Consider the following 15,973-nt stretch of genomic DNA (forward strand, 5'->3'; position numbering starts at 1 on the left):
TCATATGTCAAACTAATTTCATCCCCTTTTATTATTTGTTTATTAAGCTAATGGATTAATAGAATTCTGTATATATAGATCTTAGTGAACCATTTGACAAGAAGCATGCTTTTCTTGTGGAAAAATAGAGATGGGCTAGATGATATTATATTTAAGTAGGTGAAAAACTGGTTTAATGGCCCAATTTAGAGAGTATTCATAACCACATTCATGTCTACTTGGAAAGAGTTCGGGGGGGGGGGGGGGACTAAGGGTGGAAGGGGTAAGGAAAGTGGGAGGGTTATCTATTCTTGGCCCCATACTATTTAACATCTTTATCAATAACTTAGGTAAAGGCACCAATTGCATACTTATCAAATTTGTAGGTGACATAAATTTATAAGGGTTAGCCAACATACTATATAACATTGGTTTTCTGCTACTGTGTTTGATCATATTTTCTCCATTGCTAAAAATGAGACTCAATTTAACAGTTATTAACTGCCTACTGTACATAGAGCATTGTGCTGAGAGAATTATGGAGGTTAGATTTGTACCTACATTGCAGACTTAGAAGTGGAAAGGAGCTAATATGTCATCTAGACAACTTTACAGATGAGGGAACAGGCTTCAACAGGTTAAGTAACTAACCTAAGGTCACACAGGTAGTAACTGTCAACATTGGAACTCAGATCTTCAGACTCTAAAACTTATGCTCTTCCTAGTGTACCACTCTGGCCCTCCTAAGAAATAATCACTTTCTTCATAAAGCTAACAGTTGAGTTAGAGGAATAAGATTCATACCCAACAAATATATCATATCAAATTTATAGGAGACATAAGTCTATAATGGTTAGCCAACATACTATATGACAGAACAAGGGTTCAAAAAAAATTTCACTTTAGAACACTGGCCCCAATCTATGAAATTTAAAGAGATAAAACTAAAGTTTTATGCTTTAGTTAGTATAAAATGGAGAACTTGTAGCTAAACAGTAGCTCCTCAGAAAAAGATTTTAGAGTTTTAGTGAACTACAAATTCAGTGTGGTCAATAGCAAGACAAAGCAGCCAAGGTAAAAAGAACCACCTAACTTACATGGCTGTTGTGAGGGTCAAATGAGATTATTTATGTAAAGCTCTTTGTAAATCATAAAGAACTACATAAATTGTAGCAATTATTATTGTTATAAGAAAGTGCATGCCATCTTCAGCTGCATAAACAGAGGCATGCATAGTGTTCAGGACTAGAGAGGTGATGGTGCCATTGTTAGACCTCACCTGGAGTTCTGAGTGCCAGATTTTAGAAAGAACATTGATAACCTGGAGAGTGTCCAGAGGAGGACAACAAGGATGGTCAAGGCCTAAAATTCATGTCATATGAGGATCGGTTGGAGGAATTGCTAATATTTAGGTTGGAGAAGAAAAAACCTTTGAGAAGACATGTCTTTAAATATCTGGAGGATGTCCTGTAAAAGAAAGATTAGCTTTGTTCTGCTTGGCTCCCAAGAGAAGACTGGGAACAATAGAAGTGAAAGGAGATAAATTTAAATGATGTCAGGAATCATTTCCTAACAATTAGAACTGACCTAAAGTGAAATGGGGCTGCCTCAGGAGGTAGTAGATTTCCTTTCACTGCAGGTCTTCAAACTAGAATCAAGGCTGGATTATCACTGTCATAGACATTATAGAGGAGATAGCTATTCTGGTTGGACTAGATGGCCTCTGAAACCCTTTCCAGCTCTGAGACTGGGCATTTCTATGTTTCCATACTCCCTGAGAAGCACGTTTAAGGTGAGAAATATTTTCTTGGAGGCTAGAGATTTGTGATTTTGCTACTGAAGATGTTAAGTATGATGTAACAATATAAAAATCATGATGCATGTGAGTCAGTTTATATGCACTCCATAAATTTAGCACATTCATTTGTGGAGATTAATGTTCCATGTTAGCTTCAAGTAGTGTTATTTTACAAGTATCTTTGGTTAGTAGTCATCTGGTAAGTTCATTATATTGCCAGAAACAAAAGTTGGTGACCATGTTAAAAGTTACAGTTTTTCAAATATCTAGAAACTTATTTTTTTGTTATATAAAGAAATATGTTAGTAAAGTCTAATTAACTTTAAAAGTGATTTATAGGTAATACTTCAAAAATCATAAGGATGTCTCTATTCCTCTCCATTCACTGGTTTTCTGCTACTGTGTTTGATCATATTTGCTCCATTGCTAAAAATGAGATTCAATTTAACAGTTGTTAACTGCCTACTGTACACAGAGCATTGTGCTGAGAGAGTTATGGAGGTTAGATTTGTACCTAGATTGCAGATCTAGAAGTGAAAAGGAGCTAAAATGTCATCTAGACAACTTTACAGATGAGGAAACGGGCTTCAACAGGTTAAGTAACTAACCTAAGGTCACACAGGTAGTAACTGTCAACATTGGAACTCAGATCTTCAGACTCTAAAATTTGCACTCTTTCCACTGCATCTTCTGGCCCCCACTAAGAAATAATCACCTTCTTCATAAAGTTAACAGTTGAGTTAGAGGAATAAGATTCATATCCAACAACTATGATGTATAATAAGTGCATCACAGATTTAAGGCAGAGTTCTATATGAGGTGTGAGGGGAAAGGTTATTTCTAATGGAGAATTAGGGAAGGTTTCATAGACGAGATGGCATTGAATTTGGGCTTTAAAATGTCTAATTCAGCAAAATAAAAAATGATGATTATACTAGTATTGATATAGCATTTTAAGATTTACAAAGCACATTTTATGTGCTATTTAAGTTGATCCAGTGAGTTAGGTACAATTATTATCCCCATTTTACAGATGACAAAACTGAATCCAATTTTATCTGGCCAAGTGACTTGCCCAGGGTCACTCATCTAGTTAGGTGGACAAACTTTTATTAAACACTTATTATGTGCCAGGCACAGTGTCAAGCACTTGGAATTCAAATAGACGCAAAAATAAAGACAGTCCCTGCTCTCAAGGAGTTTGCATTCAAATGGGGAAAGAAAATATAAAATGGAGATGAAAAACGGAGGTGGGAATGGGGAGGGGAAGATTCCTAGGTTATGGCAAAGTGAGAGAGTCTAGGAGCAGAGAAATAAATGAAGGATAAGTGATCTGAGCTCCTTTTCAAAATGGAAGTTCTAAGAGGAACTTCCTAATGGAAGAAGGGGGATACCAGTTTGAAGGGATATTTCAGGGTGAAAAAAACCCACAAAGTACGAGGGAACATCCAGGGTGAAAAGGTAGCTGAGGCATGATGATAAAATCTGGAGAGTAAAAAGTAGAACTAGGAGAAGAATGTATGGCTGGTCTATACCCTTCCACAAAAAGGAGATTTCTAAAAGAACACACCAGTGGCAGGATGACCACCCTTACTCCCACCTTGCAGGAATGCATGGGGAAAGGGAGAAGAGTGAGAAGACTAAGGCAGAATTTGAAGTCAAGTCTTCCTGATTCCACATCCTGTGCTTTATCCACTACGCCACCCAACTGTCACAAAGGGAATAGAAAACATTCCAGGAAAAGGAATTGGGTCAGAAAAGGGAGGGGATGTTCAGAGGATAGACACTGGTCAAGTTTGGCTACAGTGTAGGGTACTTGGACTGGGCTTAGCATGAGAAAAAGCTAGAAAAGCATATGTGTGTGCATGGGATGGTACTGGGAGTGGGGCAGGGGAAACCAAATTGTGTCAAGCTTTAAAAGCAAAGCTAAGGAATTTGAACTTCATTCAGTACACAATAGGGAGCCACCAAAAGGTTATGACCAAAGGCTCATACATCAGAAAGATCATTCTGGCAGCAGGATGAATGATAGATTGAAGTAGGAAGCAGAGAGACTGGAAGTCTTATGGGAAGGCTATTGCAGCCAGGCAGGCAAGTCATAATGAGGGTCTATCCTAGGATGGTAGCAATGGGAATAGAGAAGAGGAGATGGATATGAGGGAGGTGGGACTAGAATTGACAGGACTTAGTAAGTAATTGTATATGAGAGGTGGGAGAAATCCCATTAGCCAATATTCCAAAGACAGTTAGAAAATGAGCAAGGCAAGGCTTTCTTTCAAGATGCTGTCAAGTAACTGACTTAACACTTTCAAATATGGTATAGGCTTGGACACCAAAAGTCTCTTTTATTTTGCAGTTGTTGTTGTTCAATGGTTTCAGTCATGTCTTATTCTTCATGACCCCATTTGGGGTTTTCTTGGCAAAGATACTGAAGTAGTTTGCCATTTCCTTTTCCAATTCATTTTAAAGATGAGGAACTGAGGCAAACAGGGTTAAGTGACTTGCCCAAGGTCACACAGATAGTACATATCTGAAGGTGGATTTGAACTCAGGAAGACATGGGAAGGGGGAATATCAGGGTAAAGTCTTGGTGTTTGCTTTCATGTTAACTTTTGTTCAGTCTTTTTTCAGTGATATCCAACTCATTTTGGAGTTTTCTTGGCAAAGATACTGGAGTGGTTTGCTATTTCCTTCTCCATTCATGTTTATTAATCCCTGCCAAATTAAACTGTTATAGAACTAAATCCCTTCACTCATAAGTTGATTGCATATGCACTATATTGTTTGAAGTCCTAAATTCATCATTCGGTAATATGCATTTGAGATTTCCATGTATTCAAGATACAAGGAAAAGGAGAAAGCTATCTGAATCTGTCTATCTCAACTTCATCTTTGGCTTCTTCCTTTCTGTCTTTTATTCACAGTTCCCTTTCCAGAGAACTACCTGGGGATTGTTTATACTATTCAAACAAGCTAAATACTAAACCTAATTTATGCACTGTTGATGATCAAAGTAAGATTTTAATGAAATTAAAGTGATTGCTCAACAAAGGTGGCAATTTTTAAAAGGTGACCATTTTTGAAACAATCTACGAATTATTTTTGTGCAATATTAAATATACCTAGCAAGGTCCTAGGTGAAGTGTATAAAGTGGCTCTTTGAATTAGGAAATGATGTTCAATCATTTTCAGTTGGATCTAGCTCTTTCTGACAGCATTTGGGATTTTCTTGGCAAAAATATTGGAGTGGTTTGACATTTCCTTCTCCAGATCATTTAACAGATGAGAAGGTGAGGCAAACCAAAACCTGGGTTCGAATATGGTTTCTATCGCTTATTATCTTTGTGACCACTGGCAAGCCTCTTAACTTTTTTAGCCTCTAGCAACTCTCTAGGACTCTAAGTTATAAATGGTTTTGGATCTGCCCAGATAGAGGCCATTCCCACAGCCCACAAAACCAGAGGACCTTGATGTATTGAGTAAATATGACTGATTTGTGTTCATTCATGATAATTTTAAGGTTTTTTTTTCTATTTGATGAAAATCTTAACCCTTAAAATTGAAATGCAGCTGTAAATCCAGTTTTTGCCCTTCCTTAGTAGACTCTCATGACTCATATCTTCTCCAGCCCAAGAACCTCAAAGTTATATACCAACCACCCCAAGGAGTGACCCATACCCTCTAGTATTAAAGTGGCCTGCTGGTCAGCAGATTGGAATGCTTGGTTTCTACTCTAAGTTACATTGACTATAGGGGGTAAAACTGCTTCCCTCAAACTGGTTAAAACAGCACAAAATAGTGATTATTATGTTTGGTTCTAAGCATTTATTAATTGGGAAGTACGGAATTATATAACAATCAGTATTTATTAAGCACCTATTATGTGCCAGGCACTGTGCTAGGGATGGGGGATATATAAAAATAAGAATAAGGTGATTGTTGCTATGAAGGAGCTGACACTCTACTGGAGGCATAGCACATACACCCAGATAAGCATACCCAAAAGATATACAAAGAAATGGAGGAAGGTAGCACTAGTAGCTGGGGGAATTGGAAAAGGCCTCATGGAAGAAATGGTAAGTACTTGAACTTAAAATTGAAGGAAACTAGAGATTCTGGCAGCTAGGTGGTGCAGTGGATAGAGCTCTGGGTCCGGAATAAGGAAGACCTGAGTTCAGATCTGACCTCAGATTACTCACTAGCTGTGTGACCCTGGACAAATCTTAACCCTGTTTGCCTCATTTTCCTCACCTGTAAAATGAGCTAGAGAAGGAAACGGCAAACCACTCCAGCATCTTTGTCAAGAAAATCCTGAATAGGGTCACAAAGAGACACAACTGAACAACAAAAGATTCTGAGAGGCAAAGGAGATGAAGAAGTGTTTTCCCATGGGGAACAGCATATGCAGAGGCACAAAGTGGGAGACAGAATGCCATGGGTAAGGAACAGCAGAAAAGAAAGGCAGTTTGACTGGACCATAGAGTATAGTAATAAAACTGGAAATGCAGAATAAGACTAGAAAGTTAAGTTATAGTCAGGTTGAAATATAGGTGATCCTAGTCTATATGGATTGAGTCTAGACATGAAGCTAGCCAGGTAAGGCAAGAGACATAGTTTCTGAATGGCACAGACTTACACTTCTGTGTGGCTCAGTTAGGCAAACCAAACATGCTTGTTCTGTCCATTTTGTCATGCTTCATCTATGTACGAGGGTAACTAGGCCGTTGGGCTAGAAGCAGAAAACTGGTCTCTATATCACATAGGTTGTACAGGTACCATCTAAGCATGATGTTCCAGTCCTCTTCAATTCAGCTCTCCTTGATCTGACTTTGATGCAATGGGCTAAAAAACCAACCGTACTAATTTATTCTGGCAAGGTATATACATAAGCGAAAACATCATGATGATAGTGACGATGATGGATATAATGATAGATATAATTGTCATTAAAGATTACAAAGCACTTTTCTCAGATAGGTAGTATACTATTACTCCATTTTACAGATGAGTAAACAGGTAGAGAGAGGTTAAATGTTAAGCCCTTTGTGAGAGCCAAGGCTCATTCTCTTATTTTCTGACTCCAAAGCAAATTTTCTTCCCACTACACCAATGCTTCCCCCCACACATAGAACTGAAGGACCCGGAAGCTTTAGCAAGCACAGTAACAAGCCCTGCAGAAGGGCTAAGATGCTTCAAGGATTCCACAAAGTTAGAATGGTTATAACAGCGAGCATTTTCTTCTAAATGAAGGAAAATCTACCTGTTCTTCAAGACCAATCTTTAAATAATAATTTAATAATATCAACAACTTATTTATATAGTACTTTAAGACCCCAAACACTTTTTACAAATAATCTAATTTGATCCTCATTGCAACCCTATAATATAGATATTATTATCCCCATTTTTCAGATGAGGAAACTGAGGCTCAGAGAAATTAAGCAACTTTCTCACTGTGACATAGCTAGTCAAAATCAGATGTGGGATTCAAAGCAGGTCTTCCCAACTATAAAGCCCAATGCCCTAAAATAATACCTTAAGGAAAGCTTTTGTTCAGAAATGACCTTTACTTTTTTAGGAATACTTATGGCACTTCTTATCCCTTGCATTTTACCATTTTATATTCCGTATTATGAGATTCTTATTTTCTTGAGAGATTGGTATCTTCCTAACCCCTATACACAGAATGTGTGCTTCATTGTCTTTGTTTAATTATGTATGGTCAGTTTTTGATTGGTTCAGTGAGCATCTAAGTAAACAATGAAATCCATCTTAGTTCAAGGAAGTACCTGTAATAGCATGCTTACCATTGCAAGGATTTAGAAATACCACTGGCAAATGAATGTCCTAGGAAACATGCCTTCAAGATGTGGACTCTATGAGATGACTGTTAATTCAGTTCCTCAAAACCAGAGCTCAAGAGTTTCCATCACTTGTGTTTGACATAATTTGGGGGAATATCTGAGAAAAACAATACACATTCCCTAATAAGAAGAGGAAAAGATCGTACCCAGCACAGGAGCTGTTTTCTTCTGAGAAGCAGAATATCAGGTTGTTGCCAAGAGAATCAGGCATAGAAACCAATAGCTATCTGGAAAAACTTTGGGAAGGGCCAAACTATTATCCATAACCTTACACAGATGAAGATTCTGTTTATATAAGAAGTGATGACAACTGACTAGAAAATAAGAATAAAAATATTAGCTTTTTGGTCATAAGTATATGTAAATAAGAAGACTGTACAGTTTAGAAAAGGAAGGGACTTTAAGCTCATCTGGTCCAATCCCTCAATTTAAAGGTGAGAATTCTGTAGGTCAGAAAAGTGAAGCAACTTACCCTAGATCACACAGGTTAGTGTTCATGGTAAGTGAATGACCTGGAATTTGAACCAAGCTGTTCATCAGATCCATTGCTCTTTCCATTGTGCCATACAGAATACTGTGTAGTACATTTATGCACTACCTACTTTTGAAAGAATTTTCTTAATCTAAACTCCACTATGTATCTGCCAATGCTACTCTGTCTGGTTTCAATTCCACGGAATAGGATGCCCTTCCCAGGATAAGTTCATCACTTCTAAATTTACTACTATGCTTCTAATTCAAGTCGTGACTGACTTGACCTCCCTAAGCCTCCTCTCCCCGCTTTCTCTGATGGACTGGAGGGCAGAGTACCAAACTCCTTATGATGCTTTTCTTGATAGAGGCCAGAAACTGGACTCTTGGATCACTCCACTTTGCATCTGCTGCCCTTCCTGGTTTCAGCTCCACAGAACAAAATGCCCTCACACTGGTTACTTCCTGGTGTCCATTCCCGACCTCCCCCTTCCTTTTGTGTGTTGTGTTCTTCTTTAGATTGTAAGCTTATTGAGGGCAGGGACTGTTTTTATTTTTACCAATTGTATCCCCAACACTTAGCACAGTGCTTAGCATATTACAGTCACTTAATAAACATTTGTTGGATTGCATTATTGGATTAATCCAACTACGTCCTAAGGAAGAAGAGTAAAATTACTATAACCACTTCTTTAAAGAGTAGGAGGTTGAAACACCGATAGATATATTCAACATCACAACTGAATTTGGGCAAAAACTCAAGTTTTATTGAATATTGTTATAATCAGTAGTGTGCTGGTAAATGTTTAACAACTGGCTCTCTGGAGAGGGAAATGTACACATAACACATTTTAAGCTTAATTTGCATTATTAACATTTTCACCATCACTGTCTTCAGTGTAGACAATCAACAAAACAATAAATCAAGACCTTATTTGTAGCATTTGTTAATTTCTGAATAGTAAATGCTCATACAGAAAATTTAATAATCAGTTCTCATAGGCCATTTTGAGCAGGTTCCTCACCCCTACATTTAGCACATAATCATGTGGGAATCATAATCATTAAAAAACATCTTTTTAAAAGACCTTTATCAATGTGGCAACAATAATAATAAATTTAATTCTTATGATACTTTTGAGGTGACAGAGTATTTGTCTCACTTCAAAGTAGAACACTCAAATATCATCATCTTCTGTTTACAAATGAGGAAATTAAAGTAACTTGCCCAGAGTCATATAGCTATTTAGTAGGAGAGCTTAGATTTGAACTCAGATCTTCTGGGTTTTTTTCAGTAAAACAGAACGGCATCATTGGCATTGTTAACAAAACTAATTATAGTCACAGTTCCTGCCCTTTGGAAGCTCTGAATTTGACACTGTGCACCCAGTATTGTTGCACAGGCAACAGAACAAATATGTTGAATAACAATATATTAACTTATCTAAGGGATAGGCACAGAGACAATTGGATAAGTAATTGCATGTTTGAGGGAACTCTCTCTCTCTACATCTTCTCTAACTCAAGAGATTTGCCTAGAGCTCTGAAAGGTTAAATGAATAGCCAAGGGTCATAGTCAGAATGTTTCAGACTTTAATTCAGTTCTTCCTGGTTTCTAGACTAGTTCCCTATGCACTACTCCATACTGCTTCACATCTAATGATATTAGATAAAAGCAGAGAAAATGGGATATTTTAGTGCAGACAAGTTCTGCCCCCATCCTTAAAAGCAGAATCATCCTAACCTATTATTTTAGTCAAACAATTTTCTGTGGTCCATTTCCCCACCAAAGTGGCTTGATAGAAATTCAGGAGTGGGTGCTCAGATCATAGTACATATAAAATTCTAGCTGATTGATTTAACCAAAGGTTATGGTTGAAACGATTTGATAACATCCCTGCTACCATGCATGTAAAGGACATCTCAAATCATTCTCATTTGATCTGCCAGATCTGACAAATAAGGTGCCTGCAAAGTTCTCCCTGGGGTTTTCACTTAGCATTTGAAAGAAGTAAAGAAGACAGCAAGTAACAAGTAAGAATTAATGATGCCCTAAGTAGGTCTGTGTTTTGAGGCATGTCTGAAGGAAGAAGGCTTTTTTTTTCCCAAGAAACTTTGATACATCCTCTTCTTCGGAATCATCATAGTCTTTTTAGTGGAATAATTTTATTTAGCAATTTAAGACTTTAATGCCTTGTGTTCATTTGTATTGGTCACCCCTGACTGCAGTCCTCTCAAGAAAGCTGATATTTTTGGGGTTATTTTATAGAGAGAAAAAATTAAGTATGAGACACTTAAATAACTTTCCACTGGGATCATTAAGACATGACTTTGAAAGGAGTTATAACTTTGAGATCTTACAAAGCACAGGAAATGAATTTAAAGATGCCTTTAATTCCAAATTTTCAAATGACAGAAACAATTTTGAAATTAATATACTTACATCATTGATGTAACTTATTATCTCTGATCTCTTGGCCAGTAGTCAAATCCTTATCAATCTCCCCCTGCCATCTACCCCACCAAGAGATGGTAAATAATTTTTATGATGAAGCAAATATTTGGTACAACTTTTATTCACCACTTGTTACAGTTCACTGAGTGACCTTATTGAGCTCTGCTAGTCTTTGGAATGTAATACTCCATACAGAATATTAATTATCACCCACAGCTCTACCCCTTTACCTTCATCTTCCATAGGCCTCAGTTTCTTCATTTGTAAAATATGGGAGGCTTACTCTAGATCAATGATGTCAAATTCGGATAGAAACAGGGCCTGTATATAAAGATCCCTGCATCTTCATGTTGACTTAGAAAACCACATATTAACATTATTTATGTTCTGTTTTATTCTTGTTTATTTTGTTAAATTTTCCCCATGACTATTTAAACTGGTTAGGGCCAAATGTAGCTTGCCTATCCTATGTGTTTGACACTTCTGCTCCACATGATTCCTAAGGTCCCTTTTGGTTTTATATCTTATAATTCTATTACCTGTATGCATAATTAGTTATGTTAATGTGTGCTTGCCTTTTGTTGTCTAAATCTTCACAGTGCGCCTTTATAGCACCATATGTCATGGTCTTTTCCTCTTCCTATTACCCCTTTTATCCTGGTCAATGCTTGTTCAGGTTCACTTCCTCCTTGCATTTTCCCAAGATCAATCTCTCCTGCAAACAGCCACTTACTTCTTGTATTTCCTCTATTTCCCATTAATATGCCTGATGGTAGAAGATCCTTAACAAGCTCCCTACATTGATGGAAGAATAAAGAGGAGGTATAGCACTCTACTAAGTTCGGGGGATACAAAAAGGAGGCAAAAAACAGTCCTTGCCAACAGCTTACAATCTAATGAGGGAGACAACATTGCAAATAAATATAAGCAAAGCAAACTATATTCAAGATAAATAGGACATAATTAACACAGGGAAGGAAATGGAATTAATAGAGGTTAGGGAAGACTTCCTATGGAAGGTAAGGTGTTAGTTGGGACTTCAAGGAAGCCAGGGAGGTCAGTAGCTAGAACAAAGGAAGAAGAGTACTCCAGGCCTGACAACCAGAGGAAATATCCAGAGCCAAGAGATGGAGTGTCTTGTTTGTGAAAATAGCCAGGAGGCCAGCGTCATTGGATCAAAGAGTATATTTTGAGGAGTAAGATATAAGAAGACTGGAAAGGTAGGAAGGGGCTAGATTATAAAGGGCTTTGAATGCTAAACAGAGCATTTTGTATTTGCTCCTGGAAGCAACCATAAATAATAATAATAAATTAAAAACTTTCATATAGCACTTACTATGCGCCGAACACTGTTCTAAGAATTTAAGAGTATGATGTCATTTGATCTTCACAGCAACCCTATAAGATGAGGAAAACTGAGGCAAATGGGGCTTAAGTGACTTGCCCAGGATTAAACAGCAAATATATATCAGAGGCTAGATTTGAACTCGGGAAGAAACACTAATGTGTGATTCCAGGTATAAATTCCACATAATTCAGTGCACACTTAGTGAAACCAGACGCTCACTTGTATGCCATGGCACATCATTAGACTAGATGATGTCTATCATCCCTTCTATTCTAATTGTTTATGAATCATTGTCCTTTTAAGAGGTTTCCTCTTGAAACAGTTTAAATGTTCCCATTCACTACCAAAAAAAGGAAGCTATGCAGAAGTATACATTTGGGAAAATGCAATGCTTTTAACAATTCCTCACTTCTCTCTGATGCAAAGGCCCATCTTCTCAACATAAAACATATTCCTGTTGATATCATATGGTTGCAAATCTTAGCACACCAAAATCTACAAAGAATCAAAAGTCACCCAAAGGACAATGGAGAAGTGTGTGATGAATGCAAACAGGCTTCAGGATGCAATCATTCTGACAAATAGATGCATTAGGATATCATGAAGGAAAAGTTTGGTGAAAAATAGAGTTGTAGTGCAATTGAGGAAAAACAGATAGATAATTTAAGTGTTCAGTTGGCACCAGCAAAATGTAAAATGGCCTCCACTATTTTGGGTGGACTTAATAACATGGATGAGAATCACAAGATGGGATGGTTTCTTCATTGAGTTCCATGCCTGTCTTACAATTTTTCTCTCGTCCCCAATCCCTACTCTGTTACTTAACATGTTGATTCTCCCTCAAATAACCTCAAATCTCCCTCAAATAACCATTCAGTTCTTCAATCTAATCACCTTCTATGAGTTACTTACTCCTGAACCCACCTCTGCCACTGACAAAGACGGTCATACCCTTAATCTTGCCATTATCCACAAATGTACTACCTCCATACCCAAGCTGGGTATGAATAATTCTACAGTATAAGATCAACAACGGCTTGTGTCTGTTAAGTGCCATAAAAGACATGCTCAAGTGCTGCTAGTGGGCATGTATCCCAAGGAAGTCAAAAGCATAATTTCATAGATAGATACACAAATAAACATATCACATATATGAATGTATGTAAATATTCGTAGTAGTATTGTATGGTAGCAAAGAAACTGGAAGCAGACTAAGTACCCATTAATTGGGAAATCACTGGACTTCAAAGAATATGGATGGAATGGAATACATTGTGCTATAAACTGACAAATATGAGAAGTTCAGAGTAACGGAAAAACTTGCACATGTGATACAAAGCAAACAAAACAGGCTCAGAATGATATATACAATGGTTACAATAACATAAATGAAAACAATACTAAATGTCAGTTGAACTTAAGTCAATTGTAATGGCAGTCTTGGTTCTGAAATACACCTTCCTTGTTTGTGTAGCAATTCTTTGTACAGAATTACAGGTTTTACCTGTTGTATACACTGTCATATTCAATCATCTTATCAGTCAATTTTGCTTAAATATTTGTCTTTGTGACAAAGTCTAATAGGGCATGTGTATCAGAAAATGCATGTGATATAAATATATAAAAGACCATTAAATTTTAATATTTAAATTAAAAGACTAGGAAAGGAAAGGGTCTAGCAAGAGTAGAGGATAATAGATGGACAGTGCTGAGATAGCATCCATGAAATATTCAAAGAAACAAAGAAAGACTCCTCAGAGCAATGGGTGTATAGTCTATAGAGGATCAACATAAAGATGTTGACAAAAATAGTCCATGATGAGAAAGCATGGAGAGAGTTGTTCATGATGGGAAGGCATAGATAAGCTGTGATCTATTATAATGGAAGGAGGTCCCACACCAATTAACTCATGAATTTACTGGCATATTGAAATACAGCCTTAACAATAGTTTGGATCAAAGCACCTAAATGTATTTCCCAATTTCTATTGTATAAAACTGACTACCACCAGATGATAAAAAAGTAAGCTTGCATCAATTATTAACTATAACTGAAGTCCATTGTCATTAAGCATGTAATATACATCCTACACACATAGAGATTTCTGATTATGTGACACACTATTAAAAATTAGGACACCTATAGTGCAATCTAATCATATCCTTCAAAGTGCCATATTGCCATATTCTGATCATATCCTTTAAAGAGTAACTAAAGCTATAAGGAAAGGTCTATTTCATGGCTGGAGGAACTAAAGAGCATTTGAGAAAGACACACTATCTATAAAGCTGCTATGATTCTAGCTTTCTCAAAGAAACTGAAGAGCTGTGCATCCTCTGTGTAGGCAAATATTTCAGCAAAGCATTGAGGCTCAAAACCTTTCTAGAGGGTCCTGCTACATACTTTTCTCTTTATTGACTTTTGACAAACTCTAAATTTCTCTCTCTTGGCATGTTGGCCTGTCTCAGCTCAATGCCATAAAATTGTCTTTCCCATATTTTGTAGTGCTAGAAAATGTCAGTAAAATAGGTGGTTTTTAATGAAGCTTACAGAATATCGAAGAAATATCAAGCGACTCCATTAAATGAAGCCCATGAGTTCCTAGAATCATAGCTTCTAGCACTTAGGAGATCAACTAGTCTAGTCTCTTACCTTCAGGGAAGTAGGATATTTTTTTCCCAAAGTCCCAGATAAAGCACCTGAAGCCCAGAAAACTGAAGTGACTTACCCAAAGCTATATAATTAGAGTAGTTAGTGGCAGAGGTAGGTCTGGAGCACAACTTTTGCATCTCTCAAGCCTGCACTTTTCCAACTCTCCTGCTGACAAGTTGGGTTTCCAGAGAATTGCTGGTTACTTGCCCCCTCAGGGTTGTAGAGGGGTGTGAATATATGTATATGTGTATGTTATGTACATATGTATATGCCCATATATGTATATATTCCAGTCTAATACAATAAACATTTATTAAGTGCCTACTATGTGCCACGCATTGTGCTAAACCCAGGGGATATAATTAAAAAAAAGAAAGAAGAGCCCTGCCATCAAGGAGCTTACAATCTAATGAAGGGATACAAAACACAAAAGGAGACAAGAAGATGGGGGGAGGGGAAAGAAGCATGAGACACCAATGGGTATCTGGTTTCACCAGGGGGCATCTTGACCATGGTGGGTTGGGTGGAGGGAAGGGTTATCTTGTTCGATGGAGTTGAAACCAGAGAGCACAGTAGACATAGAATGGAGTGAGCCCAAAAGTCCAGTTTCTGCCCTCTATAAAAGAAGGCATAGGGAAGAGTTTGGTATTCTGCCTTGCAGCCCTCCAGTCAGAGGGAAAGAAAAGCTGAGAGAGGCAGTGTCAGTCAAAGCTTGAGTTAGCAGCATAGTGTTGAGATTAGAAGTAATGAGCTTAACCTGGAAGGGCATATAAATACATCATACATACACACATTTGTGTGTACATACACAGGTACACATAATCATGTTACCTTATGTGTACTTTTGTTGTTTGTATGTATGTGTTCATGTGTATTGTGTGTGCATGTGTGACATTCTTACTGGCTCCCTTTCCAGCATATGATTTAAATAATCTGCACATGGAAAATGTAGTTTCTGGTGGTACTCTGCTTTGAAGTTATTTGCCATGTGAGGATAGTAAAGTGTTCTAGAAATATTAATTGTGCAACACAAAATTGGGAGCACCTTCATGGAGACTTTAAGAGAAGTGATAAAACATGTGCATAAATAATATCTAAGCAGCTTGACAAAGGAGATGTAACCTCAGAAAAAGGAAGACCTGGGTTAGTCAGCAACACTATCAGACTATAAATTTCAAAAAAGATACCAACCTGCATTGGTGGAGAGAATATCCTCACCAGGTAGTTTTTCCTACCAATAAAATCATAAATCTAGTCCCTATAACTATATATATGCATATATATATATATGTAATACAAAGTTCATGATTGTTTGAGAGAAATTCAAAGTGCTATGAGATACTGAAACATGAGAACCACCTCCAGATAAAGAGGCGATGGACAGTACAGACTGAAGGTTTTTTAG

At 37.3% G+C, this 15,973-nt stretch overlaps 1 protein-coding gene across 1 annotated transcript in view; it reads left to right on the forward strand.

Annotated features, from left to right (window-relative positions):
- Nucleotides 1-15,973, forward strand: part of DLGAP2 (DLG associated protein 2) — a 201,989-nt gene that overhangs the window by 60,538 nt on the left and 125,478 nt on the right. The window lies entirely within an intron of this gene.

The sequence above is a fragment of the Trichosurus vulpecula genome, chromosome 3 (genome assembly GCF_011100635.1).
Source record: "Trichosurus vulpecula isolate mTriVul1 chromosome 3, mTriVul1.pri, whole genome shotgun sequence".
Lineage (NCBI taxonomy): Eukaryota > Metazoa > Chordata > Mammalia > Diprotodontia > Phalangeridae > Trichosurus > Trichosurus vulpecula.